This window comes from Choloepus didactylus, chromosome 15 (genome assembly GCF_015220235.1).
Source record: "Choloepus didactylus isolate mChoDid1 chromosome 15, mChoDid1.pri, whole genome shotgun sequence".
In the NCBI taxonomy this organism is placed as follows: Eukaryota; Metazoa; Chordata; class Mammalia; order Pilosa; family Megalonychidae; genus Choloepus; species Choloepus didactylus.
Window position 1 is genome coordinate 75467562 of NC_051321.1, and position 25405 is coordinate 75492966.

General features: G+C 59.5%; 1 protein-coding gene across 5 annotated transcripts in view; it reads left to right on the forward strand.

The window, feature by feature from the left end:
* ZMIZ1 (zinc finger MIZ-type containing 1) overlaps positions 1-25405 on the forward strand; it is a 222288-nt gene that overhangs the window by 72540 nt on the left and 124343 nt on the right. For 4 of the 5 annotated variants that reach the window (XM_037803803.1, XM_037803798.1, XM_037803799.1 and 1 more), the window contains one exon: positions 12607-12689. The gene's annotated coding sequence lies outside the window, so the exon portion shown is untranslated. Of the gene's footprint in view, positions 1-12606; positions 12694-25405 lie in introns of all 5 variants that reach the window. The other variant, XM_037803800.1, reaches the window with a different exon arrangement.

The following is a 25405-nucleotide window of genomic DNA, read 5'->3' on the forward strand; positions in this document are numbered from 1 at the left end:
GCCTGGGCCTGTGAGTCTGCCTGCCTCAGCTTGCATACCCCCAAAGTCCAGAGGCTTACTACTGCCCCTTGGCCTTCTTAGAAACTCTTGCTGGTAACTTGTGCCCTGGCCTCAGACAAGCTGCTTCCTGAAGACCGACTTCTGTCTTGCACCCTGCTCACCTTTAGCATCTTCTGGCTGGAACAAGTCACTGGTGTCCTATGCAGTGCAGCCAGGGGTGGCTAAAGGCACCCGGGCCCTCGAGGGACTGCTCTGGGTTTGGCTGGCGGCCTTCAGTGGGGCGCTCCCAGGGCAGAGACCTGGATTCCAGCTCTGCCCTAGCTGGCTGGGTGATCCCTGGTGAGGGCCCGCCCCACGCTGGCCCAGACCACCTCCCACCTGCTATGACAGGCCGTTGCCCATGGGCGGGCCCCTGGGGCCACCTGGAAGGGTCTTCCCCACTCTCTGGCCTGTTTGCTTTCTGAGCTGCCTCTGTGCTGAGTGGCTTGGATAGAGACCTAGGATACAGCTGCCTCCCATAAGCCTGAGCCCTGGGGAACTGCAAGGGACAGGAGCAGTGACGGGCAGGAGCTGATGGTCCCCTGTGTTCAAATCTTACCCCCCCACTGGGTCAGGCCACCAACTTCTCCACGCCCACCATTCCCCCAGTCTGTGGACAAGCAAGACCCCAGCTCCCGAGGCTGCAGAGCTCACTTGGAGGTTGTGGGTGACCCCAAAGCCCCCAGGCCTAGCATCCACTCCACTCAGACTCCTCCTGACACTTGACGGGTCCAGGTGTGCAAAGCAGGGGTGGAGTGAGGGGCCTCGCTCTTGGTGCCCTGCCTATAGTTGGTAGTTTGGTATCACGCTGCCTCCAGTGGGAGAGGATGCCACACCCGAGGGAGAACGCCATGCTTCCCCCCATCTGTGACCACTGGGAAGTTCTGCCTTTGAGAGCTGGGATCCGTCTTGCTTCAGCCTGTCTCCCCGCCCTGGTCTCTTTGGTATCGTTTCTCGGAAGGGCCACTGCTCCCCTCCCTAGAGTAGGGGGGAATCAGTGATCAGATCCCAGGATGGGGCTGAGTCCTGCAGCCCCTGCATAGCTGTGTCTGGAGTTGTGAGCTCCTGGGGAGAAAAACCAGCAAGGCCTCTTACTGGAAAACAAAGAGCTGGAGGTCTACAGGTCAGAGGCCAAAGGCCATGTTGCAGGCCCCCTCCTGCCCCCAGAAAACTTCGGTGCTTCTGAGGAAGCATCTGCGGGCCCTCCCTCTCGCCTGATCCCCCGCCTAGGCTGGGTGGGCCCAGTGGGACAGGAAGCCAGGGCGGGCCTGGAGAACGGGACACGGAGGGCCTGGGCCGGAGCCAGGGATGAGGCGACGCCAACCCCGGCCTGGCCTCAGGGCCGCAGCCACCCAGGTCACCCGGCCTCGGCCAGTGGCTGTGTCCGCCCAACAGGAAGCCCTGCCCCGGCACCCCCTTTTGTCCCACCCCGTCGTGTTTCCCGGGGCTGACGCTTCCACCGTTTCCCCTGGGAGCTGCCCAGGAGGCCTTGCCCTCTTGAGAAAGGAAGCTGGATCCCGGGCTCTCGGGCTGCCCCTGCCTCTGATCCCCTGTGACCTCTCCCTGGACCTCCCACTGGGTCCCACGCCCACCCCCACTCACGCTGATGACTTATCTTCTCCGAGAGACAGTCACTGACCTTTAAGGGACCTGCCAAGAGGAATCCCATAGTGGAGCCAGGCCTGGGAGCCGAGAGACTGGGGTTCCCCATGCCAACTGCCACCAGCTTGCTTGGTGCACTTAGGCAAATCACCAACTCCCAAGTCTCATCTATAGACAGAAAGGGGAGAGGAGGAAGCTCTTCCCAGCTAGGAGCATCCCATGGGATAAAGAGTTTGGGGGTAGAGTGAATTTATACCCTATAAGCTCAGCCCCATGCTCTGCCCTCACTCATCCCAGACATCTTCATCTCCAGCAACTGGGGCACTGTCTCTTTTGACCCCCCTGCAGGGACAGTTCCAAATGCTTACTTAGCACTTACTTTGAGGAGGTGCTGCTCTAAGGACTTTAACTATAGAAGTGCATTCCACCACCACCATGACAGTCCTCGGAGATGACTCTCCAGAGGAGGAAACTGAGGCACAGGGCGGTGAATTGACTTGCCCGAGGTCACACTGCTGGTAAAGGGTTAGCTGGCATTTGAACCCCGACAGGCTGGCCCCAGAGCTGGTGGTCATGGCCACTGTGCAGTCCGCTTCTGTGATCCATGACCCACCTCCCCACACCCGACGGCCCTCAGCCCAAGCAAAGTTCAGTGTCAGCAAGGGCCCCAACCCAGGGGACCACCTGTGACCCCAGGCAGGCTGTGGGAAGGGGCAGGATGCTGGGGGAGCTGACCCAGGTCGCCATGGCATTGGAGGGGGTAATGCAGACCCCGGGTACTCCCCTGAGCTTGTGGCTCAGCGGAAAGCTGGTCGTGCGGGGAAGACCACACTCCCGAGCAACCGGAGCCCCTCCTGCCCTCAGACCTGGGGCCTGGGACATGCGGCCTCTCTGAGCCTCAGACAGCGGCCGCCTCTGCCACACGGGGCTGTCAGGGCTGGTGTCATCAGGAGCTGGGAGGAGTCCTTGAGATTATCGGGATCCCCAAGCCCATAGACGGTATTAATTCCCTTCCCTGTGAGTCAGATCTCCAAGGATCTGTAGGATCCCATGTGGCTGCAGGGAGGGAGGAGGGGAGAGGCATTCCTGGCAGCAGGACTAATAAGTTAAGGGGCAGGGGTGTGGGAAGACCCGGACATGTTTAGGGGAAGGCTGCAATCAGAGTAAAGGCTGAGGCCTCAAGTAGGAGGCTGAAGAGTCGGAACTGGACTCCGTAGGTAATAGGGAGCCATTGAAGGTTCTTGGACAGAGCAGGAAGCTTGGTGTGCTCGCCCCGGCGTGGGGCCCTGATTCTAGAGTCCTGTGGCTGTAGCACCTGCTGGGCTCAGGCAGGCCTCCCTTGTCCTGTCTGCTGGGTGCTTGGCCTGCAGGTCGGGGTGCACACAGGCTGGTGGGGGGCTGGGGGCACAACCTCCCGGTCAGGCAGGAGCATGCCAGGGAGGGGCAGGGCGTGGGGCACGCGGCCCGGGCGGTGCAGGGGTCAGCGCTAATGGTGGCACGCCCACCTCTTCCTCTGCCTGTCCCCGAGTGTGGGCTGCGTGGGGTTGTCGGGTTTCCCAGCCAGCCCTGGGTGCGGCCCTGCCGTCCTTCCTCCCACTGTGGCCTGCTGGTCCTCGGTGGGAGGAGCCTCCGGAGGCCATGGGGGTCAGGGCGGAGGCGGCGGGTGGCGTCCCGTGACGGGTGGCCGTGAGTCAGAAATTGCTGAGCCCGTGTGTCATGCCGGCTGCAGACAGCTTGGGCTGCCCTGCTGGGGTGACGGAGAAGTCAGGCGACCCAGGCTCCCGTCCCATGGTGCCCCAACACGCAGGGTGACCTCCCTCCCTGAGCCCCAGTTGCTGGGATTGAAGGGTGAGAGTCCGGGCTGGCCAGGGGTTCCCAGCCCTGGCCCCGAGTGAGATCTGGGGCATCCGTGGGCCTAGGCCAGCTCAGACCGGTTGACTGTGATCCCTAGGGTGGGGCCTGCAGCAGGTCTTGGGGGGCTCTGACTCACTGTCCTCTCCGACCTCCCCAGCACCCCCAGACGACGCTGTGGACCAGCCCGTGGACGCCGGTGGGCATGGAGTGTCCACTGCTTGGGTCTCAGATTCAAAATCTGCTTTTCACAACCCCCCTCCCCACTGCCATGCATTCGTTCATTCCCTCTGCAAACGTTCTGGAGGCTTCTCTGTGCCGGGCAAGTGCTTTGCTGGGCACTGTGGGGTGAAGGAAGAAGGCGCCCATCACGGGGTTGCCCTCGGCCCCTCCTTAGAGTCACGCCGAGGACTCCGGCCCCCGAGGGTGGGTCTTACCAGTCCCAAGGATTGATTGCAGGTCTGTGGGAGCCCCTCTTTCTGAAAGCACATGAGGAGACCCCAAATTCGAGGGAGGAGGAGAGGCCGTCCCAGGCCCGCCTTGAGAGTCTCTGCGGGGCCCTCAGCATCTCCTGGGGGTGGGTCCCAGGAGGCTCAGACAGGGCCAGACCCCAGGCTGCCCATGAGGCTTTGGCCACTGAGCCTACCTCATCCTTGGTCTCCGGGTTCTCAGTGCGACTCAGGTATGAGGGTTGGGTGGGCTCATGCTTCCCTCTGCAGATGGAGAGCTGGAGACGTCCAGGGAAGGGAGGAGGCCCTTGCCCCAGGTCAGGGAGGAGTAAGAGGCAAAGGGGGGCTTGAGCCCCACCTCCTGTAAGCAAGGTCTTGAGGGGGGAACCCAAGCTTCCTCGGGAGGCTGCACTGGGGGAGCATTTTGGGACAGGCTGCAGGTGACATATAATGACCGACAAGCCCCCACAGTCCCTTTTCCTCCCTGCAGACCACCGCGGAGCCACCTCTTGGGGGGAGAACTCCCGTTCCTCCAACTAGCAGGAGCTCCTATGGCCTGAGTCCTCCGAGGACCAGATACGTGGCCACGCACTGGCCGCACAGTTAAACCTTCTCCTCCGCATTGTGCTGTGGGGAAACTGAGGCAGGGAGAGGCCCAGGGACTTGGCTAAGGCCACAAAGCTTGTGAGCAGCGCAGCTGGGATTTCGTTCAGGCCCGGTGACGTTAGAGTCCGTTTCAACCCGCTGCCCCCACTGGCAAGAACAGTGCTTGTCTTTGTCCGGCATTTTTAGAATTGGGCCTCAGCCATCACTGCAGACTGGCCTGGCCCCTGTGTGGCCAGAATCCCAGAGGGATGCCTGCTGGGGGGGGCTGACCCCGGCCCAAGAAGGGGGTCACCGGGAACACTGGGTGCTCGGCAGGGTGCACGTGCCCTCAGGAGTGTCCTTGGCCTTCGGCTGCTTGCCCTGCCTGCCTGCAAGGTGGAAGGAGCACCGACCTGGGGTCTAGCGGCCCAGCTCTGTGCTGTGTGTGACATCAATTCATCTGGTCCTTGAGCCACTGTCAGCCCCAGATGAGGAAACTGAGATCCGGATGGACAGGACACTTGCCCATGGGCCAGGATTAGTCCCTGAGTTCCTCGGTCCAACCTCCACGCACCACATGCAGCTCGTCTGGATTCTGATCCAGGCCTCGCTCCCCGACCCATCCCTCTCGGGGCTGTGTCTTCTCTGTAGGGTGGCAGGTTAGGGCTCCATGCTCGCCCAGGCCCTCCAAGTCCAGACAGCCCAGAATCCTGCAGAGAGCCTCCGCAGGCCCTGCTAGTGCTGCAGAGGATTTGGGATGGGGGTCATCCTGGCCCCGGGATGTGCAGGGCTGGATGGCAGGTGCCAGGTTTCCCCAAGTGGGGTGGGTAGGAGGAAGAGACAGAGTGCCAAAGAGGGGCCACCGCTGAAACACAGGCCTTGGGAGTGGCAGGGCCCAGTGCGTTCATCTCTGGTTCAGGCATCCCCGGCCGGGTGCCCTTGCGAAAGGCCCTGGTCTGTGGGCTTCCGATTCCTTGCCTGGAGTGGGGAGTGAGGCTCAGTCCACCCTGTGGGGCCTGAGGAGCTGCTGGCAGGTGTGAAAGGGACACTTGCCCAGAGCTGGCACCTGGAAGAGGCTCTGCATCTTCAGCCATCCCTGCAGGAAGGGAACTGGAGGGCCCTCTCCTAGGAGCAGGTGGCCCTGGGGAGCAGACCTGCTGGCCTGCTTCCCTGAGCCAGCTGGGATTCCTCTTCCCAGAGCCCCGGATCTTTCTCTATCTCTATGACAAGGGGTCTGGTTCCTCCCCCCTGGGTACCTCCATGTCTGCACTTGGCAGCCAGCCCAAGCCGGTGACAATGAAGACGGCCCTGGTCACTGAGCATTTACTGTGGGGGTGCTCTGTGAGCAGAATAAGTCCTTGCGACTGTGAGGATAAGGGCTCTTCTTACCCCCATTTTATAGATGAGGAAACCAGAGGCCCAGAGAGGTTAGGTTCCTTGCTTAATGTCACACAGCTTAGAAAGTAGCAGAGCCAAGGCCCCAAATCTGGTACGTCAGAACCTGGAGCCATCAGTCCATCTTGTTCCCATGCCCCTTCATTAAAGGAGAACTTGTTCATCTGACGACTTGAGAAAACGGGAGACCCTTCCCCCTTCCTCCAGCTTTTGCAGCTACATGCCAGAGCCAAAGACCTTTGCTTGTTTGGAGGTATTGGTTGGGGCATCAGGGGTGGCTTTCTGGAGAAGGTGGGTCTCCTGCTCCTTCTCCCTTCCCCAGATCGGGGTTCAATGCAGACTCAGAAATGTGAGTCAGTTCCCAGCCTCAGCCTGAGTTCAAATCCTGGCGCCACCACTTATTGCTGTGTGACCTTGGACAAGTGTGTTCCCTCTCCAGTCTTAGTTTGCCCTTTTGCACAAGGCCAACCAACACCCAGGCCTGGGGCTTGGGGGCCGGGGAGGCAAGCATGCGCAAGTGCACCGTGAGCCGGAGGACCTCTGAGAGGCAGGATGGGTGGGCGTCCTTCCTCGGGGCCTGGCGATGCTGCTTGACTGAGCCAGACCTTTGTCTCTGCAATAAGTTCCACTCCATCATGGCCTTGAAAGCTGCAAGTCAGGATTGGGCAGAGACATCTCTGCATGTGCCCAGGGCCATGGGTCCCCCTCCCCACGAATGCGGCTGTCCTTTGCTCACTGATGCCACCCACGGCTCTCTCTTCAGCCCAGACCTCTTCCCCCAGCTCCCGGCAGGATGCTGCCAAGCCGCTGAGCCTTTGCCAAGGCAGTGAGTGAAAGGCTCCTGCCCGAAAGGCTCTACCCAAGGCCGTGACACCTCCTTAACCCCCTTTTGCTCCCAGGCTGGGCTGGGCATACCCTCCAGCACCCTGTCCACACACAGCCCTGGCTGGCCACATGCTCTCCTAGAATTACCCATCTCCTGCATCTTCCCCACCTCAAGTGAGATGGTGTGCCGACACCCTGGGGAAGCAGAAAGACTGGACAAATGGCACCCTTTGACTTTGCTCCCCATCCTTCTCTGCCAACCCCCAACTCTTTTTTTCTTCTCTTCCTTCTCTTCCTCTGACAGGCAGGCACTTATTAGTTGTTAAAGAAAGAAATGAATGAATGGAATGAATAGGTGAACAAGCAAATGAACAACCCCTAGAAGTTTTTACCCCCCACTTTCAAAATGAGGAAATGACACCCCAAAGATGTTGAGTGGGTGGAGGGGCTGGTGCTGAGAGCCCCCGCTCTTCCCCAACATCAGCTCTTTGCCCCCCCCCCCACGGGGCCAGTGCATAGCCTGGGTTTGCACTGGGCCTCCCCCAGGCCCTGCAGCTTTTCCCCACATCGAGACACCCATGAGGGCCCGACAGTGGCTGCTGGTTGAGCTCAGTGATGCGAAGTGTCCAGGCCCACACTTCCCTGGCCAGGCTTGCCCTCATCCCCAGCAGGTCGGCCACACCTGCTTGTGAGGGCCCGGTGCAGGAGGGAAGGGGGGCAAGGGAGCCGAGGGGATGGGGGCACACAGCGAGGAGCTGTGGGGCCAGGCCCACACCGGCAGGACTGCCCTGGCCTGGGGTGGGTGGGATAAGTAGGTGAAGGTGGGTGGCATCATTCAACCCGAAGCTCCTCGTGATTCTCAGGCAGCCCTACCCAGGTGTTCCCCTTGACCCCCAAACAGCCAACTTGCAAAGACGAAGTCTTTCTTACCTCTTCCTTAAAGCAAGTCTCTAAGGACCACATGAAGCCCACTGCAGCCACTGCTCCATGGTGAAAAGGCTCAGAGGATGCTCAGTCCTTCCCTCGGCACTCAGGGCTGCCCGCGTCCCTGGGCCCGACCGGCCTGGCATGAGGATGGCAGGGTCCCTCCCCCGGGGGACCTCATGGCTGAAGAGCTAGCCACGCCCCCCCAATTCTAATTGTGCAAGAGAGTGGAAGAAACTTCATCAAAATGTTCTGGGAGTGCCGGGCAGGGCTATCAGGGAAGGCTGCCTGGAGGAGGTGGCAGGTTGCACATCAAAGGATGGGCAGGGTTCCCATGGGCAGAGATGGTACTGCAGAGCTGCTCCAAGTGCAGGTTGGGAGGGAGGCCACTCATGTTCTACCACTTTCTGCCCTGTGAACCCTGGCAGTGGTTTTTCTCTGCTGGGCCGTTTCTTCATCTGTAGAGTAGAGGCAAGATTGCGTTGAGGATGAAGTAAGAGCTGCTGGGGTCTTTGAGGAGGGGCCTGGCAGGAGGCACTGTCTGAGGCATTTACTTGGGGGACCGGGGTGGGAGGGGGGCACACATGTGTATGATTAGCAGCAAGTGTAGGGAGGTGAGGCCGGGGGAGGGGAGTGCTGAGCTCCAGGGTTGCCCCCTCCCCAACCCCCCCCCACTCCGGGGTGGCCTGGCCCTTCTTTCCCAGTGGCCTGGCTGGCATCCGGGTTTGCACCATCAGCCCGGGTGAGTAGCTGGAGGGGCAATTCGGGGCTGTCCTTGTTCCCCTGCGCAGGGGACCCAGGCCTCTGCCGAGCCCCCAGGACCCTCAGTCTGGCTGTCCCCCTGGGTCTGGCTTTACCTCCCCCGCCCCAGCCTGGTGAGGTCAGGGGACTTGTATTCCAGGAATGCGGGAGGCGGGGCGGCCGGCCCGGTTTGGATAACCATCGGGGTAAATATTTGCCTTGCTCCTGGAGCCAGCGCTGGGACGCCAGGCGGGGACGAGGGCCAGTTCCCAGGGTCACATAAGGGGACGCATGCTGGGTGGGTCTCCGATGTGGGGGATCCCCTGTCACCCCAGAGAGCCTGGGAGCTGCGTCTGAGGCCACCCTCCCCGCACAAGGCCAGAATCTGTTGCCCCCGGCCCTCGGGACCCTCGGATATTTGGCCCATCTGTAAAATGGGGAGAGTAGCAGCGGCCGGTCCAGCTCAGAAGCAGTGAGGGTCAGTGCGGCAGGATCCAGTTTGGGCCAGTTCAGCCAGTGGTTCAGCAGGTCGGACGGGCTGTGGGTGGGAGTCCATGGGATGATGATTCTGGCCCCCACTTGGCCACTGTCATGTCACCTTGAGCAGTGATGCCCTCCCCCATTTGCTGACCGCTTCCTCTGACACCTGTGTGCACACACCCCACGTCTTGTTAAACCCTCAGCCACCAGGGGTGAGGGGTGCATGGATGTGGGCTTAGCAGCGAGTATGGGGAAATGAGGCTCCAGTCCACGCAGCCCCCATACCCCTTGGAGGCAGGCTGACCCCCCTCCTCCAGGGGCCTGACCCACATCCACCCTGGAGCCTCCCCTAGTGGTGAGTGGCTGGAGGGACAATCAGTCCCTGCTTAGACTCAGAGAGGCTGAGTGACTTGCTCAAGGTCACACAGCAATAACCAGCAAAATAGGGCTGCAAACCCAGCTCTTGCCACCCTTGCCCTCCGACCTCACTGCTGATGACAGAACCAAGGCCCCAGCCCACAGTGTAGCCTCCGATCCCTTGCAGCCTGGAAAACAACCCGTCACTTGGCCTCAGGGCTAGAGCCACAAGCCCAGAACCTTCCCGGTGCCCTACATCCTGGGCACCCTGTGGTATGGGCCCTCTGCCCTCCAGAATCCAGGATCAGCCCCCCTGGCTCTCAGGACCAGGCACTGCCCCACCTCAGCATGGCCAGGTGCCTACCCCCAGCCCACACCCGGGTCTTCCCAGGGAATTCTGGGCAGGTGGGTGTGGTTGGGGGAACCCGCCAGGGTCCTGGAACAGTCCTGAGCAGCCTGCGCCCTGTTGGAGACCCAGCCTGGCCACCTCCCCAGCTGTGTCACCTCTGGGACCCTTCTCCCTTGGAGCCTCAGTGCTCTACTCTGCAAAGTGGGCACCCATAACCCTTCCCCTTGGGAGCTGCTGACCTCACAAGGAGTGAGAGCACTTTCCGTCTGTAGACTGGGGCCCCCGAGGGGCTGGCAAAGATCACACAGCTTTAAGTGGTGGCATCAGGCCCCAGTCAGGAGACTCAAAGTTTAACAGTGGGCGAGCTAAAACCCAGGCGGGAAGAGACGGAGCCTGCAAGTCCCAGGGGCTGAGCTGAAGTTGGGCTCCTTTGGGGTCACATTGAGTCTCCCCATTAAGCAAGTAAGGGGGGCTAGCTGAGTGAGCCCCAAGTGGGGCAGACTGTCTCCGCAGCTACATCCTCCTCCCTGCAGCCACTCTGGCTGCTGTGAAGGTTCTCCCCATGGCAGTGGAGGTGGCGTCATGCCCGACAGGAAGGGCTCCTTTGGGAGCCCCCCATGTCCTCTTGGGCCACCAGTGACCAAGTGGCAGGCTGACATGCACACGGCCCTTTCTGACATCGCAGCCTGAAGCTGTGCCAGATCCGGGTCCCACCCCAGGAGGACAGTCCTGAGCTGAGGTTACCTGCATGCAGCCCCTCTCTCAGCCCTGAGGCTCAGGCTGCACAGCCTCCTGGGCAGTGGGTGCTCTTTAGGAGCACAACACCTCTCTCCAGGTTGGCTTTGTCTGCTGCTGTGGTCTGGCCCCTGCTTTCTCTCCCTCCCTACTTTCACTGGGCAGCCAAGCCCAGCCAGGCTGTGCGCCTTACCTAAATGCCTCCACCGGGGAGGGGGTGGGGGGACGCCGGACATCAGCTCTGCATCCACTGCGCCACTCTGGTCCCCAGTTCCTGCATCCCTGCAGCCTGTTTGGGCAGTCAGAGGCAGCAGGGGAGCCTGGCACCAGCACCATCTGGCCCTGAGCAGGGCTGCTGAGCAGTGCCCGTGGCAGGAGGGTGGGGGCTCCCAGGCTGGCCACCCTGCCACAGCCTGAGTGGGGGCAGACTGCCTGCTCACATCCTGCCTTGTTAGCTGTGTGACCTTAGGAAGTTAGGGAACCTCTCTGGGCTTCGGGTATAAACTGGGGTTGCTAGTTTCCACCTTGCAGGGTTTTACTGGAGCTGAAAGCAAACGCATAACCCAGCATGTGGACTCAGTAAAAGTGAGTGTCCTGCTTCCTCCCCCTTCCCAGATGGGGCTGTGCAGACTCTGAAATGTGAGTCAGTTCCTGACCGGGGCCTGGTGCCACCACTTAAAGCTGTGTGATCTTGGACAGATGCCAGCCCCCTCTGGTCTCAGTCTTCCCCTTTGCTCAAACCCAAAATCAAGGGCCTGTGGGGCATTGGGGGTTGGGGGGCAGCGAGCCCACACGGGTGCCCCATGGCCAGAGCACCTCCAAGAGGCAGGTGGCAGGCCACGTTCCCCGGGGCCTGGGTGATGCTCACTGACCGAGCCAGGGCTTTCCGGCTCTGGCTTCTGTCTCAGATGCCAAAATAATTATTTTCTGTGTCAGAGGATCTGCCAGCCAGCTTGCCTTTGGGAAAGGCGGGAGCTGTGGGCAGTGAGGAAGCAGGAGGCTGACTCCAGCTCTGCCCCAGCCACTGATCTGCTGCATGACCTCAGTTTCCATGTCTGTGAAATGGGTGAGGCAGAGTCAGTGGGCCCAGAGACCATAGGTGTTCCAAAGGCAAGCAGAGTTTGGGGGCTGCTGGGCCTGGCTTTGGGAATCTGGGGCTCAGGGGCCAATGCTCCATGGAGATGAAGGTGTGGAGATGCAGGAAGCCTGGTGACGTCCCTGAGCCCGGTTAGCTAAGCTGCCTTCCCAGCTGGGTTCGAACCAGGCTGAGTCTCCCGGATGCCCGCTGGTGCTCCATGGGCAGCTGGCAGGGGCAGACCAGCAGCCCGTTGAGAAATTGGGCCCTCTGAACCTCACCCGACAACCATAATTGTGCCCCCACCGTCCCACCACGTCCCTGAAGCCCATTCCTAAAGGGGGCATCCGTGCCTCCCCCTCCCTCTCTCGCCCCCATCCCCCGGTCTTGCCCCTTCTGCCCTCTGCTCATCCTCTGCTCCGGGTACCATCATCTCTCACCTGGGCCCCTGGAGCAGCCTCCGTGCTGGTCTCCCTGCCTCTCCTCCTGTCCCTGACAAGCCCCCCTCCCCGCCCCAGCTGCCAGCTAGAAATAAGGTCACACCCCTCAGCTGCTCAGCCCCTCCCCCATGCGCTCGCTGCCCCATCTCGCGGCCTGCTCTCGCAGTCTGCACATACGCTGTTCCCTCTGCCTGGAATGCTTGTCCCTGCGTCCTGGTCTGGCTCAGCATCATCCCACGTCACTGAACCTCCAGTCTGCACTGGATTTCCTCCTTGCGCCTGTCCCTCTGGCAGGCTTCACTCCAAATTACATATTATTTGGTTCTTTGCTCATTGTCTGAGTCCCCATGAGAGTGCAGGGCCCACTGCCCTGTTCACAGCCCGGGGTACTCGTTAAATGTCTGTTGAGCGACTGAGTGTCTGCCCCAGCACCTCTGCTGCCACTGCCCCTGAATTCTCCCCACAGCCCTCAGGGAGACTTAATGACCCCTTTGGACAGAGGAAGAAGCTGAGGCCCAGAGAGGCTAGGGACATACACGTGATCACACAGAGGCGGGGGCTCGGGAGCCAGTTTGAGTCCCGGCACCCCATCATTATGCCCCTTTGCCTCTTGGACCATCCAACTCCCCATCAGCCATACGGCAGCACTGTGGCTTTGCTAGCTGTAAACTTGGAGCAGGCAGACTGGCTGGAGCAGCCTGCCTGGTGCTGGGGCCCCCAGAGGGGAACCGACCCCCTGATCACCCTGTCTCATTGCAGGAGGATGGAGCAGGAGTGAGGCAAAGGGGCCCATGAGCTGCTGACCGGCCACAGCAGACACTGGTGTTTTGCAGATTACTGAGGTAGGTGCGTGGCGGGACTGGTGGGGGAAGCCTGGGCCTGGTGCTTGCGGAAGGGGCAGGGGCGGGCGAGGAGGGAAGGGGGTGCCAGCCCAGCACACCGTGTCTTTGACTCGGGCCTCATCCCTCAAGGACCTCGTTGGCTCCCGAGTGAGCCATCCCCGTAGCCCACACCCAGGGGCCTCTTGGGCCCGGCCTTTCTCTAGAGTGCCTGCTCGGACAGGGTGTGCAGCAGGAGGTGCCCCCCAGGGAGAGTACAGTCTGGTGTCCTCGGTACAGCAGCCCCGTCCGTGCCACTCTGAACTGCACATGGCATCAGCTTCGTGCACCAAGAATCACAGCAGCTACTCAAGAAGGGCCCCGGGAAGGCAAGGGGTTTCTTGTCGGAAATCAGTGCTGCGGTTGCCCCACCCCCTGCCTCCCCACAGACACACATGCAGCTCGGCACACACTGAGTGCTTGCAAGTCTCTGGGCTCTAGGGTCCGGCTACCTGGTACACTCACTGTGACCTTGCACAGTTGCTCTGTGCCTCGGTTTACCTGCCTGTAGAGTAGGGGTGGTAATCCCAGTACCTGTGCTGCACTGGTGCCTAGCTCCCGGTAAGGCCTCAGGACGGGTCAGCTGGGACCCTTCGTTGCCCCCTGAACACCTCACATCTCCAAGGACCCACCCGTGCCAGGAAACCGGTCATCTGGTCTGACAAAGGGTCTTGGGCCCCCAGGGAACTCCCAGAAGCAGCCGGAGCCAGAAAGTCCCGAGGCTGAGCCTTGCACCCAGAGCCCCTGGCCTGGCCCCTGGCGTGTCGGCTCAGGGCGTTGAGTCTCCTGCATGCTGGGTGCCATGCTCCTTAAATACGGTCTTTCTCCCCCACAGTAATTGAACAAGGGCTTGCATTTAACAGCCTTGTTCTCCAGATAAGAAAAGGGAAGCTCAAAGTGGTTAAGAAACCCATGGAGCTGGGAAGTAGTAGAGTGAGGATTCGAACCAGGTCCGTGTGAGCTCAGCAGCACAAGATGTCTTGGAAGGCACCAAGGAAATGACCTCCGTTTCTGCCTCGCAGCCTTTGCCCAGACCTCCAAGCAGGTGGCGGGTGGCCCCCCAAGGCTGGTAGCCTGCTCTCTTCCCCCATCCCGTGGGGGCTGCCAGCAATTTGATAAGGCTGGGGGACCCCAGTGCTAATTGTGGGGTAACCTTTGAAATTCTCCTTCACCATGGGTCCTCTTTGCAAATGTTTTTCAAGGTATTTCATTCCCTTTCCAGAAATTGCCAGTGGCAGAGCATTAGGCAGCTGGTAATTAATCATGGGAGCGGCTTGGAGTTTATTCTTTAAAAAAAAAAAAAAGTGAGGCTCTGAAAGCCTTGGTGGGAAGAGAAAAGCAAACCTCTCCAAGGCGAAGGTGGTGATCAATACTTCTGTGTCCTAGAAACAGCCAGGGGTGGGGACGGTGGACCAGCGGCCTTCTCTCTATCTTCCCGGGGCTGGTAGATGCAATGAATTGTCAGCACCTGCAGCTGCACACAACCAAGAGACCCGTCTTCGCCATCACTCCCTGGGCTTTTGAGCAAACTGGTATCTCTCTCTGGCCTCAGCTCTGCCACTGTAAATTGGGTGAAGGGCCGTGTTAGCCTCAAAAAGAATATTAAATGCTAACTCTGTTCACTGCCACCTCCCAGTGCAGCTGGGTATGTTTTTAATCAAGTGAGTGAGTGAATGATTATCTTAGGTCACGTTTAGCTCTCACTAGTCAAGGGCGTGGGACTGGCTGCCGGACATTGTTTCTCTAGTTCTGTTCTAATTTGGAGGGACAGAGGGGGTGATGGGCCAGTTCTGTCACTTTCCAAGCTAATGATGAAAAGTCAGTCTTGCCCAAGGGACTCTGGTCAGCAGAGCTTGGGCCCCTCAGTGCACCCTCGCCATCTCCCTGCCATCCTCAAGTTCAGCCTTCCCAGAGCCCAAGTTGTCTGGAGATAAAAAGTCTACCTCCCAGACAGGTAGTGAGCTCCTCGTCATTAAAAAGTATGCAAGGTGGAGTGGGGGCTGCACAGAGTGCTCGGGAAGCGGATTATGGGGCTCCATGCACCCCTGAGTGTGGGAGAGGCACAAGGCCCTCCAGGATGAAGACTGGACTGGCAGAGAGGGAGGTGTCTCCCCGTCTCAGGGGAGGGTTCCAGGGGACCACTGAGGATTGACGCCGACTCTTTGGCCCCAGTGCACAGACATCAGGTCGCTGAGTGAGGAGGGGGGCCGAGGGGGACGTCCAAGGTCCTGACACCCAGGGCTGGGGGTAGGCAGGCTGGGGGCAGGTGGAGAGTCCATATCTGGGAGTCAGGGGTCTCAGGCCAGTCCTGACCAGCTGCTAGTCATGGGCAGTGGGATCTCAGCTGTTCCCTCCCTGCCCTGGGATTTGGAAGAGGACGGCAGACAGGACGGGGTTCTCCAACCCTCCTCCCGATCTGGGGCATAGCAAAGCCCCATTTCCCCTCTGGAGCCTCCTCTAGCCCCTCAGGTGTCTGGACCAGCCCCCCATTCAGACCGTCCAGATGGGTCCTGCTTCCTGCTGACCACAGTGGAGCGGACTGTGGGGCACCGTGGGGAAGAGGCTGGGTGGCTGACAGGTGGGTCTCCCAGAAGCCAGAGGACGAAGCACGCAGGGCCTGAGAGCACTGATCCCCAGTTCCCCAACCCTAGCTGGGAACCCCACACTTCCCCAGCCTCCTGCCCCTGAGTCTCGGCCTGGTCTCTGGTGGGCCCCGAGGTGGGAACCTCTGAGCAGGCCCACCTGACTTGGCCTTAGTCATTTCTCTCCTTCTCGCCTGAGCCTCCAAGCTGCAGCACATGCACGCGTGTGTGTGCATGTGTGTGCCTCAGTTCTCTCTCAGTGGGAGAGGGTGGAGGGATGGCTCTCTGTCTCTGCGTGTCCCTTCACCTCTGCCCCTCTCTGGGCTCATCTCTCCATGGATGCCCTTGTCTCCACTTCCTTCCATGGGGCTCTCTGTGTGAGATCCTCCCCTCCCCAGCCCTCCTCCCTTCTCACCCTGGCGGTCCTGCTCTGCCTTGTCTCGGTGCTGTCACCCCCCTCGAGTCCTGTCACATCCACAGCTCCCTCTGGGAGCCTCCCTGAGCCCTGGGACCTTCCTGCAGAGACCCTCACTGGCCAGGTGTCCTGCCTCCCGGAGTCCCCAGGCCCCGGTAGGACTGAGGCCTCCAGCTCCCACCTGCCGCCCTTTCCTGGTTTACCCGCCTCTCCCCAGCTCCCTGCCCTCCACCTGGCCCTCTCTTTGGAAAGGTCCAAGGCAGCCCCCCAAACTCCTGGCCCTTGGTGGCTGTGTGTGGCCAGAGGCTGGGGGCAGGAACTGTCCCGTCCCCCTGGACCCAAGGACCAGCGTCCAACTCTGCAGTGCCCCTGGGCTGTCCTGGACACCTGGGTGACCAGCCACGGGCCAGAGCTGGGGAGCAAGATGGCACCTGCGTCCACTAATGGGGGAGGCGGGCTAGGGAGGGAGGTTGGAAACCTGGCATTTCCCTCCAGCATTAATGAAATTCCTGCTATAATTAGAAGTGAGGTGTACAGGAGCTGGCTGCCTGGTGGGAGTGTGCGTATGCTCATGAATAAATAAATTGTCCTCTCCCCAAGGGGAGTGAGGACTGGAGGGTGGGCTTCCAGAGAACCATGGGCCTGGAGGGTCTCCATGTTCTGAGGATGGTGAGGAGGGTCCCTGGTGGTGCCTAGAGGAGCTCCCCCCGTCCCCGGATCTTCTGGGTCCTGAGCAGACTCAGCCTGGCATCCGAGGCGTCCACCATTTGCCCCAACCTCCTCTCGCAGCCTCAGCCCATGCCAGCCTTCTGCCGGGGCCAGGGGCAGCTCCACGGAGTGGCCCCCCCACCCCTGGAATGCCCGTCCCCCTTGGGGCCATGTGTCCCAATCCCGGGGAAGCCTTCCCCAAACCCTGCTTCCTTCTCTGGGCGGACACAGCGTCTGCCCCCTCGAGCCCCCATGGCCTCCACCTCTGGGGGTCATCTCCTCCCTGATCACTCCGATACCCCAACCCCTTACCCACCATGACCTTTATGCCTTTTAAAGTGCTCCTCAGACTGCCTGCCACCTTATTTTTTATTGATTACGCACTGAAATGATAACTGCATTGGACATAGATATTCCACATTCTTCTTTTCATACCAAGTCTTCCTAATCTGGTGTCTAGTTCACACTTTACAACATGTTGCAATCTCAAGTACTCCATTGCCACACACGGCTCGCGGCTGCCGTGTTCGGCAGTGTAGGCTTGGAAATCCCAATTCCTCATTTCGCAGGTAGGGAAACTAAGGCCTGGGGGAGGAAGTTTCCAGGGTGAGCATTCTCTCAGCAGGCAGAGCTGCTGCTGTCCTGCCCTTCAGATTCACAGTGCCTCAGCTGAAAAGGTGGACGGAGGCAGGCAGGACTGCGGCAAGAACCCAGGTGACTGAACCCCCCCCCCCAGTGAGGTCCCGGGCTGCAGGGCTCCCCCCACCGGCTCCCCAAATGGCCCCAGCCCCAGGCAGACTCAAAACTGTGCCAGATCCATGTCAGTCCTGCCTCTCGGTTCCTCCCAGACTCCTGACTGCAAACACACAGCCTAGAAAATGGAGGTTGCCCCCCAGGACCTCTTCCCGGGGCAGCTGGAACACAGTCTGAAGGTCAGGGGTGTCCAGAGGGTGTGTCTGCGTTAACCCAGAGGTTTCCCAGGGGTTCGAGCAGGCCTGGGGCAGGGACAGTCTCCAGAGCAGGAGGGGATAGGAAGGTGCCCGGCTGGAGCCTGCAGATGTTCTCCAGAGGTGGGGGGTTCCCAGAGGTTCCCAGAAGCCAGCATGGCAGCAGAGCAACCCCTTTGGAGCTCCCCACCCTCCGGGGGGATTGCCTCTTTGTTACCCAGCAAGCTCCCTCCGGCTGCACTTTGCTGCATGCTCCATTTACAATCTGACTCTCCTGGCGTCTGCTCAGGCAGTGTGGCGGGAACTCAGGGGAAGTTCGGGTGCTGGCCTTGTCCTCCCACCTGTGTCTGCCACCACAGGCAGGGTGGGCGCCACTGCCCCAATAGTGTCCCCTTGGGCCCACCTCCTCCTGCCAGCTGGGAACTGGCAGCCTCTTTCCCTGCCGAACGAGACACAGCCCATCCGTCCCCTCCTTCAGCTCCACACACCCCAAGGCCTTTCCTTGCCTCTCCTCCTCCAAGCCAGCTCGCTGCCGACACCCCTGCCGGACGGTCAGCTCCTTGAAGGCTCGGGGCAGGGCTCCAAACCACTTCCCCAGCACGGTCCCTGGCACGTCCGTGCTGAACGGCAGCAGAAAGCTCCCTCCATGGATGGCATCGAGGTTTCATCCAACATGCCGGTTCTTTTTGTGCTTGTAGGGCTGTGTTGAGAAGGATTCTGAGGCTCTGTGAGAAACAGTGTCATGACTGAGGGGTAGTGCACTGTGTGGCACCTATTGCCCACCTCAGCCCCAGTTCCCTGCATGCCCCATGCCAGGTCACTTTTTGGATGTCTCCATTCTGGGCTGTGTGGCCGGTGCAGGAGTGGTTCCCACAGGAGACAGTCTGCTCTGGTTGCTGGGTGAACTGTGTCTCGAGGATCCTTGCAGAGACCCCAGGCTCTGGAGACCACATACCCCTGGAGAGCTCCCCGGCTGCACCAGCTCCCCGCTCCCACCATCCTGATTAATGGAGAGTGGGGGGATTTGTGGTCTCTGAGCTTGTGGAAGCTTTTCCCTCACATCTGTCTTTCCTGTTAAGTGCTTCTCACCCTTTCTTCAGTTCCAGTTTGAGAAGCAGCACATCTTGCCTCGCAGCTGTCTGGGACCCTCTGCTGCTTCCCTGAGACATCTTTGGGAGCCTGGGGTGCGCATCTCTGCTTCATAACCTCCGTGGAATGTTCCCTGGTGCCACCCCATCTGGCTGACTCACTGATTGGCGGATGGTCTGGCTCGTGGAGCAACCCTCACCAGTGGCCCCTGGCTAGCTTTCTCTCCACCCCGTCCCCAGCCAGGCTCCCCAATCCTAGCTACCCCACCCCTGCCCTTTTCATGCCCGGAGAGCCAGCCCTATGCCCCCCCCATCTCTCTGCCCAACAGATGCCCCCGCTCCCAGCTGTGTCTGCCCAGCAGCCCAAGGGTGGCCACAGACTGAGCCTGGAGAACTAGATGAACTAGAGCCTGTAAAAAATCCACAGTTGTTTTCAGTGTGCAGAAGAAATCCATGACAAACTTCCTTGCAACCCTCAGCCCTTTTAGTCTGTCCCAGGTCACAGCTCCAGGAGGCTGATAAAGGTTGCCTCAGGCCTGCCAGGGGTTCCTCTACCTACTGCTTGATCCCATCCATCGCCGGAGAGCTCACCACCCACAATTTCGCTCTTGTCCATTCTAGCATGATAAAGGAAGCGTAGGTTAGAGCACAGGGCTTAGGGACAGACAATTCTGGCTCCCAGTCCCTGCTCTGCCGCTTCTCAGCCATGCACGTCTGGGCGAGTTACTTAATCTTTGACTACCCTGTTTCCTACCGTCTGCATTAGTGCCAGTCCTCTTTGTTAATGGGAGACCAATGTCCTCAGGGAGACGCCTCCTGACCTCAGCACTGAGGGTCTGCTGGGGTCGGCCTCAGTTGGCCCTGGCACCCAGATGCTCCCCACTCCAGGCATCCTGGCCCCTGGCCAGTCTCCTGAGCTTTCAGGGGGGCACTTTCAGGATGATACTTCAAGATGGAGACACAGCGCTTCCCAAATGTGCCAGCCCACTCTGACCTTCTGGGACACTTGTTTAAATACAGATTCTCAGGCTCCTCTCCTGCAGTCTGATTTGATAGGTATGGAGTTGAGCCCAGGGCTCTGGATCTTTAACACAGGCTACAGGTAAGCCTTATGTCAAGCCTGTCTAGGACACACTGGTGCCTGCAAAGGGAAGTTGGCCCTCGAGGCAGGGCCGCAGGCAGAGTCAAGGCCTCAGTGTTCTCACTAATAAGCCAGGGGATCAGATGGTCTGTCAGGGCTCTACCTGCTCCTAAGACCCCATGAAAATCAGATGAAGGCTCCCTGGGGTCCCCCTGCCAACCCCGGAGCCCTTGGGACAGAAAGGCCAATCCCTGGGCATGACGTGCCATTTAGTGGTGGTTCCCCTGGGCCTTCCAAGGAGGCCCCAGGCTTGGCCGGGTATTGCCAGTCCACTTGGAAGGGAGATCTTTTCTGCAGGCTGAGCCGGACCCCTAACCTGGAGCCAGCCGAGGAAGGCAGGGCAGAGGGCCGGGGTGGAGTGGGACTGTCTAGCTCCTCTGGACGGGGGCCCGGGGGCCACCTGTTCCCGAACGCTGGCCCTTCTTTGACCCGCACTGTCAGCCTAAATCAGCAGCCTCCTCCTGACTCCTGGGTCCTCCCGCCCGTGTCAGGGCCACTCCCATGGAAGGTTTCCAGGAATGCCCCCGCACAGGGCAGCCTGCTCCAGAAATGAGAGGCTCTCCCCATCACCGGCTGCCTCCCACGTCCCACTTGCTGGTGCTCAGGGGAGCCAGTGAGAAGGAATTACCGCTGGGCCCCTCCCCACTGGGGTTATGTCAGGGCCTGGGGTGCAGGGGCTGGCTGTGCTGTCACTGAGAAGAGGGTCCCCATCCCCTCTGACCGCTGGCATCATGCTGGCCCAGCCCGTTTTGGGTGTGAGGCGTGTGCAGGTAGCTCCGTCCTTGCCTTGGCCAGAGCCCCAGTCCTGTCCTCCGCTGGCACCTGACACCTGGTGCTGGAGTGATGTGTGTGCATCCCAGGCCCACCTCCCTGCGTCTGCACAGGCAAAGTCAATGAGGTAGCTGTGTTTACCGGGCACCTGCTGTGTGCATGATCTGTACTAAGCAGTTGGGGAGACCAAGAAGTAGAAAACCCTGTGCCAGCTCTCATGGGGCCCTGGTCTGCTTGTGAAGCCACAACTTAAGTGCAGGGTACAGAATTGGTGCCACTGGATGCCCACAGGGCCAGGGAGGTGTGTGGGGCCAAGAGAGGAGGAGGCCTTGTAGAAGGAGGGGATCTGGAGGGCTTCCTGGAGGTGGCTGACTGGAGCCAGATTGACACTCAGAGGGTGTCAGGATTTCAGGGGGGACCGAGAATGGGGACGGGAGCTGTGTAAAGATACAGACTTAGGACAAGGTGTGGCCCAAACCAGGACCCTGGATAGGTTCCTGGGGGGTGGGAGTGGGTTTGTACCAGAGCGTCAGTAGGCACATGCCAGAGCCCCTCCTGGGGAAGACCCCTGCTTGCAGGCCTGGCACACTATAGCTCATGTATGTTAAATGCTTTGGAAATGAACAGCACATAGTAGGCACTCAATAAATGCAGCTCGGATGAAGGCTACAGATTAGGCCCTCTAGGATCTGCTGAGTGACCAAGAACCAGGTCAGGAAGCAGCAGGGATGGAGAAGCTGGCTGGCAGGCTGCAGGTGCAGGGACAAGGCAGCAGGAGGTGAGCGGGCCGGGGGGCAGAACAAGAGCGGCTCGGGGTAGTTCCTCAGAGCCCGGGGCAGCTGGTGCCCACTGGGGTCCTCCCCGGAGCGAGCAGGAACTCGTGGAGCCTGAGTGCTGGCGGCCTTGCTGGGGCACCTCGTACACAGCACCCAGCGCCTGCCCGAGGCAGACCTCACCATCTTAGAGCTGCTGGAGCAGGAGGTCAGGACTCTGCCACCGAGGCCATTAGACAGACATAATGAGAATAATGAAAACTCTCGTGTCAGCAGCCAGTGAGCCTCTCTCAATCCCGACAGCACCCCAAGTTCCAGCATGAGCTCCATTTTATGGATGAGGAAACCGAGGCAGACAGAGGTTGAGAGAATAGCTGGAGGTGCCCTAGGCTCCAGGTGTCAGAGCCAGGGATGGGGTCTGACCCTAAACTCCATGCCGTGCCTCCCAACCCTCACCACCGTATTCCAGTGGAACATATTTTTGTTGTTTTTTTATTTATTAGGAGGTAATCACGTGAGAATGAAAGTGCAGTGTATACTTTTTGAAGTCAGCATGGTAAAAGCACAAGGGAAAATTATTTCAAAATATTTCAAAACATTTTTGAGCTGGTAATCATCTCATTCGGCTTTCTGGTGGTGTTCTGAGAGGATATCTTGTTGTTTGGTTGCTTCCTTAAAGTTCTTACACATTATTTGAAATAGTTTAAGGCCCCCAGTAGCATCTTTTAAGATGCAAAAAAAAACAGAGGAAAATTTCCTGCAAAAATCATTTGAAGTTTTCCATTATTGATCTTCACACAAATCCTTCAGGTACCTTCCCTGCTCCAGGGAAAGATAAATCCCCAGAGGTCAGGGAATGGGCAGGGAATGGGCACTTCCCCTGGATTGGACTTTTGTGACGGAAGTCAATTCTCTCCAGCCTTGGGTGCCTGGCAGCTTGACAATTCAGGTGTTTAAATTGTAATGACCATAAGGCCAGCACGGGGAGGAAACAGTGAGTCAGTTGGGGGATTCAGCAGGAACTAAAGGCGCTTAATCTCTCAGTGCAATAAATGAAGTGTCCAAATCTGTGCACCAAGAGTGGGCCGACCCGCGGCACCAGGCCCCACCTGGGCAGGTGCGGGCTGACCTGGGGCCTGGGTTGCGTCCAGCAGGAGGGTTCCTAGCCTGGTGGAGGCAAGTGCGGTGTGACACAAGGGCTCAGAAGGGGTGTCAGGAGACCCCTCAGGCCCTGAGATCAATCCACTGCTTTCTTTGGGGGGCAGGAAGGGGTCTCCTAGAGAGTACTAAGGAGGAACTTGATTAGATCAGCAAATAGAGCAAGTGGCTCGCCAAAGGCCACCCAGCCCGGCATCCCACCCAGGCCCTGAGATCCAGCCCTTGCCTTCAGTCCTGATGTTTTCCTTCCTGGTGTGTGGGAGACTGTGTTTGTGTCGGGAGGTGTTAATGGGTAGTTGTATTAATTAGCACTTGCCGCATGTACTTTCTATGCATCATCCAATTTAATCTCCATAGACACCTATTTCACAATGAGTAAATTGAGGAACAGAGAAGTTAAATAACACACCCATGGTCACACAGCCGCTGGGAGGCTGTGTCAGGGGAGAGAGCACGGCCAACCGGGAAGATCCGAGGAGGCTGGTCTAGGTTTTTTCTCCGTTTTGTTCCCAACAGGCCTGGTCTGTAATCTTCAGGCCCCAAGCCATGTGGCCAGGTCTCCTGACCTCCCCATCTGACCTCCTCCTAGAATGAGACTGAGCGTCCTTGCTGGGTGCCCACGCGACCGGGCGTGTGGGAAGTGGGTTCCCTAGATCGGCTGGGACTGCTGCAGCAGACAGCCGGGGCTGCACCCACCAGCCGGAGGGCAGGCCCTGCCCACATCAGAACCTTCCCCAGCAACGACTCGGGCTGTTCTAGTGGCCAGGCTGCCTCAGCTGCAGGGACGCCTGGGACACAGCTCCCCCTGGAAGGGGCAGGAGGAGCTGTGGCTGGAACCAAATGGGATTGCATGGGTGGAGGCAAAGGCACAGCCTGTCCTCAGCCATCCAGTTCAGTGCTTCAGAGGGGGGAGCACGTGAGAGGCCCAAAAGGTGGGCCCTGCCTCTGGCTGATGGCCAGTAGTAAGCCGGGGGAGGTTTCTGATCTGGAGAAGCACACAATTGTGGTCATTTCTCACTTAGCTTTCACTGAAACCCAGCATGTCAGAGCACAAACACTGAGCACAGTCACCCCTGGTGCCGGCAGGGAAGGGATGTGCACTTTGGAGATTCCGTTTGTACGCGAGATGTCCCTTTGCAAGTCTGGGCTTTAAAATCCAAGCCTGGTGAGTGCAGGGGTTAGAAGAGTTCAGAGTGTTAATTCAGAAATGGAGGTAAGGTGGAGAAGAAGAACACAGAAAGCATTTAGCATGTCCAAGATGCTGTCTAAATGGAAAGTTATGGAGACACAGGGATGTTAAAGGCTGGGGGTTGGGGTTCCAACTGATCCTACCCCTTCTGGGAAACTGAGGCCCAGTCCTTGCAGAGGGGAGGTGCAGCTCCAGGCTGGAGCCTGCCCTTCCGCTCTGTGTCTGTGACCTTCTCCCAGGCTTCTGGCCTGGGATGAGCTGGAGGGAGGGAGGGCTTCCCCTGGGCTTCTCGCAGGAGACAGGAAGGCCCTCTTGGGGTTGACACCACAAGCACCCAGACTGGGAGGGAGACTGCAGGTGGTAGTAAGTGTATCCTAACACGTGACCCCAGAGAAACTCCCAGAAGCCTGCTAGGGCCTTAACTGCTGCATCTGCCATGCCCTCTGTCCGTCTGTCTCGATTTCTGCTCTGCCACCCTCTTACCTCTCAGCTGATCCATCTGCCCATCTGTCTCTCTCTTGCTTTGCGTGTCCCTCCGTCTCATGGTCATCCTTTCGTGCACAGTCACTGCTTCGTTTTTGGGCTGCATCTCTTGCTCACATTTTGTCAGTCTGGTTCTGCATCTTCCTTACTGCCCAGAGCACAACTCCAGGGGGCGCCCTTTCGACAGTGGGTTCCCTGTGCCTGACTCCGCCCTGTGCTGCTTTCCCCCCGGGGGCCTCTCTGGCCTCTGCCCTCTCATGCCAGGTCACTTTTTTCCCGCTATCTCTTATTTTTCCTCTCGGGGAATGTGCGAGTATGTGTGTGTGTCCATGTGTGCCCATCCCCATCTCCCTTCACACACTTGGGCACGCGTGCGCACACACACACACACACAGAGTCTCCGCCTGCCCCTCTGTGGGCTGAGCTCCCCAGGCTCTCCCCGGGCTGGCCGGCAGGGGGCAGCCTGTAGCCAGCGCCCCCTCGGTGGCAGCCCTGGGACCGTCCTCCTCGCAGGTTCTGGTGCTCACAGCTGCAGCCAGCCTGTGTGGCCCAGCCTGCAGGGTTCCTGGGAGGCTGGAGTGAGCCCGAACTCACTCCATCTCCAGGACTGGGAAGGGGCTCCCGTTAGGGACCAGGGGTGCCCTGGACGGGAAGGAGAAGGGAGGGGACAATTTGTGAAAAAAAAAAACAAGTGTTTGATTGTGATCCCTGAAAATGTGTCCTTTGTGTAGTGCTGGCACTCAACGAGTCCCAGAAAGTGAGAAGGAGGGCAAGGGGCGGGCGCTGCACAGACGGAGTCAGGGCCTGGGGGCCTCATGGAGGGATGGGAGCCCGCGGGCAGGGTGACTCCTCTCCCCCCGGAGCACCATAAACACATGGCTGGTAGGAAGAGCTTCCAGGCTTCTCCATTCCGTTTTCAAGCCAAGACCTTGCCCAACCGCCAGACACTCTCAAGTGTTTATTTAGCATCTACTACATACTGGGCACCTTCCTGGTATTTGGGAAGTGGGAGACAAGGACCCCGCCCTCGTGGAGCTGATGTGCTAGCATGGGAAGCAAAGAGAAAAGAATCCTGGGCTCCAGTCGTTCAAGCTCAGAGCCCTTCCACACTGTCCAGCCCAGTCCCACTCCCCATTTGTGCAGCTGGGGACACAGAAGCCCTGGGAAATAAAGGGGTGGCCCTGAGGTCCTCCTGTGAGCAGAGCATAGCTCTCTGCCCGGCAGGGTAGCCCAGGATGCTCAGCAGCCTCTGTCTGAATGACAGCACCTCTCAGCTTACCGGAATTTCCCAGAAGCACCCAGAGCTGGGAAGGGTGGTAGTGCCTGCAGCTGGGGCAAGAAGGCCCCAAGCAACAGAGCCAGAAACAGCATCGGGAAGGGGAGGGGCAGGGCAGCTTGGCAGTCCGCAACCCCCAGCTCCATCCC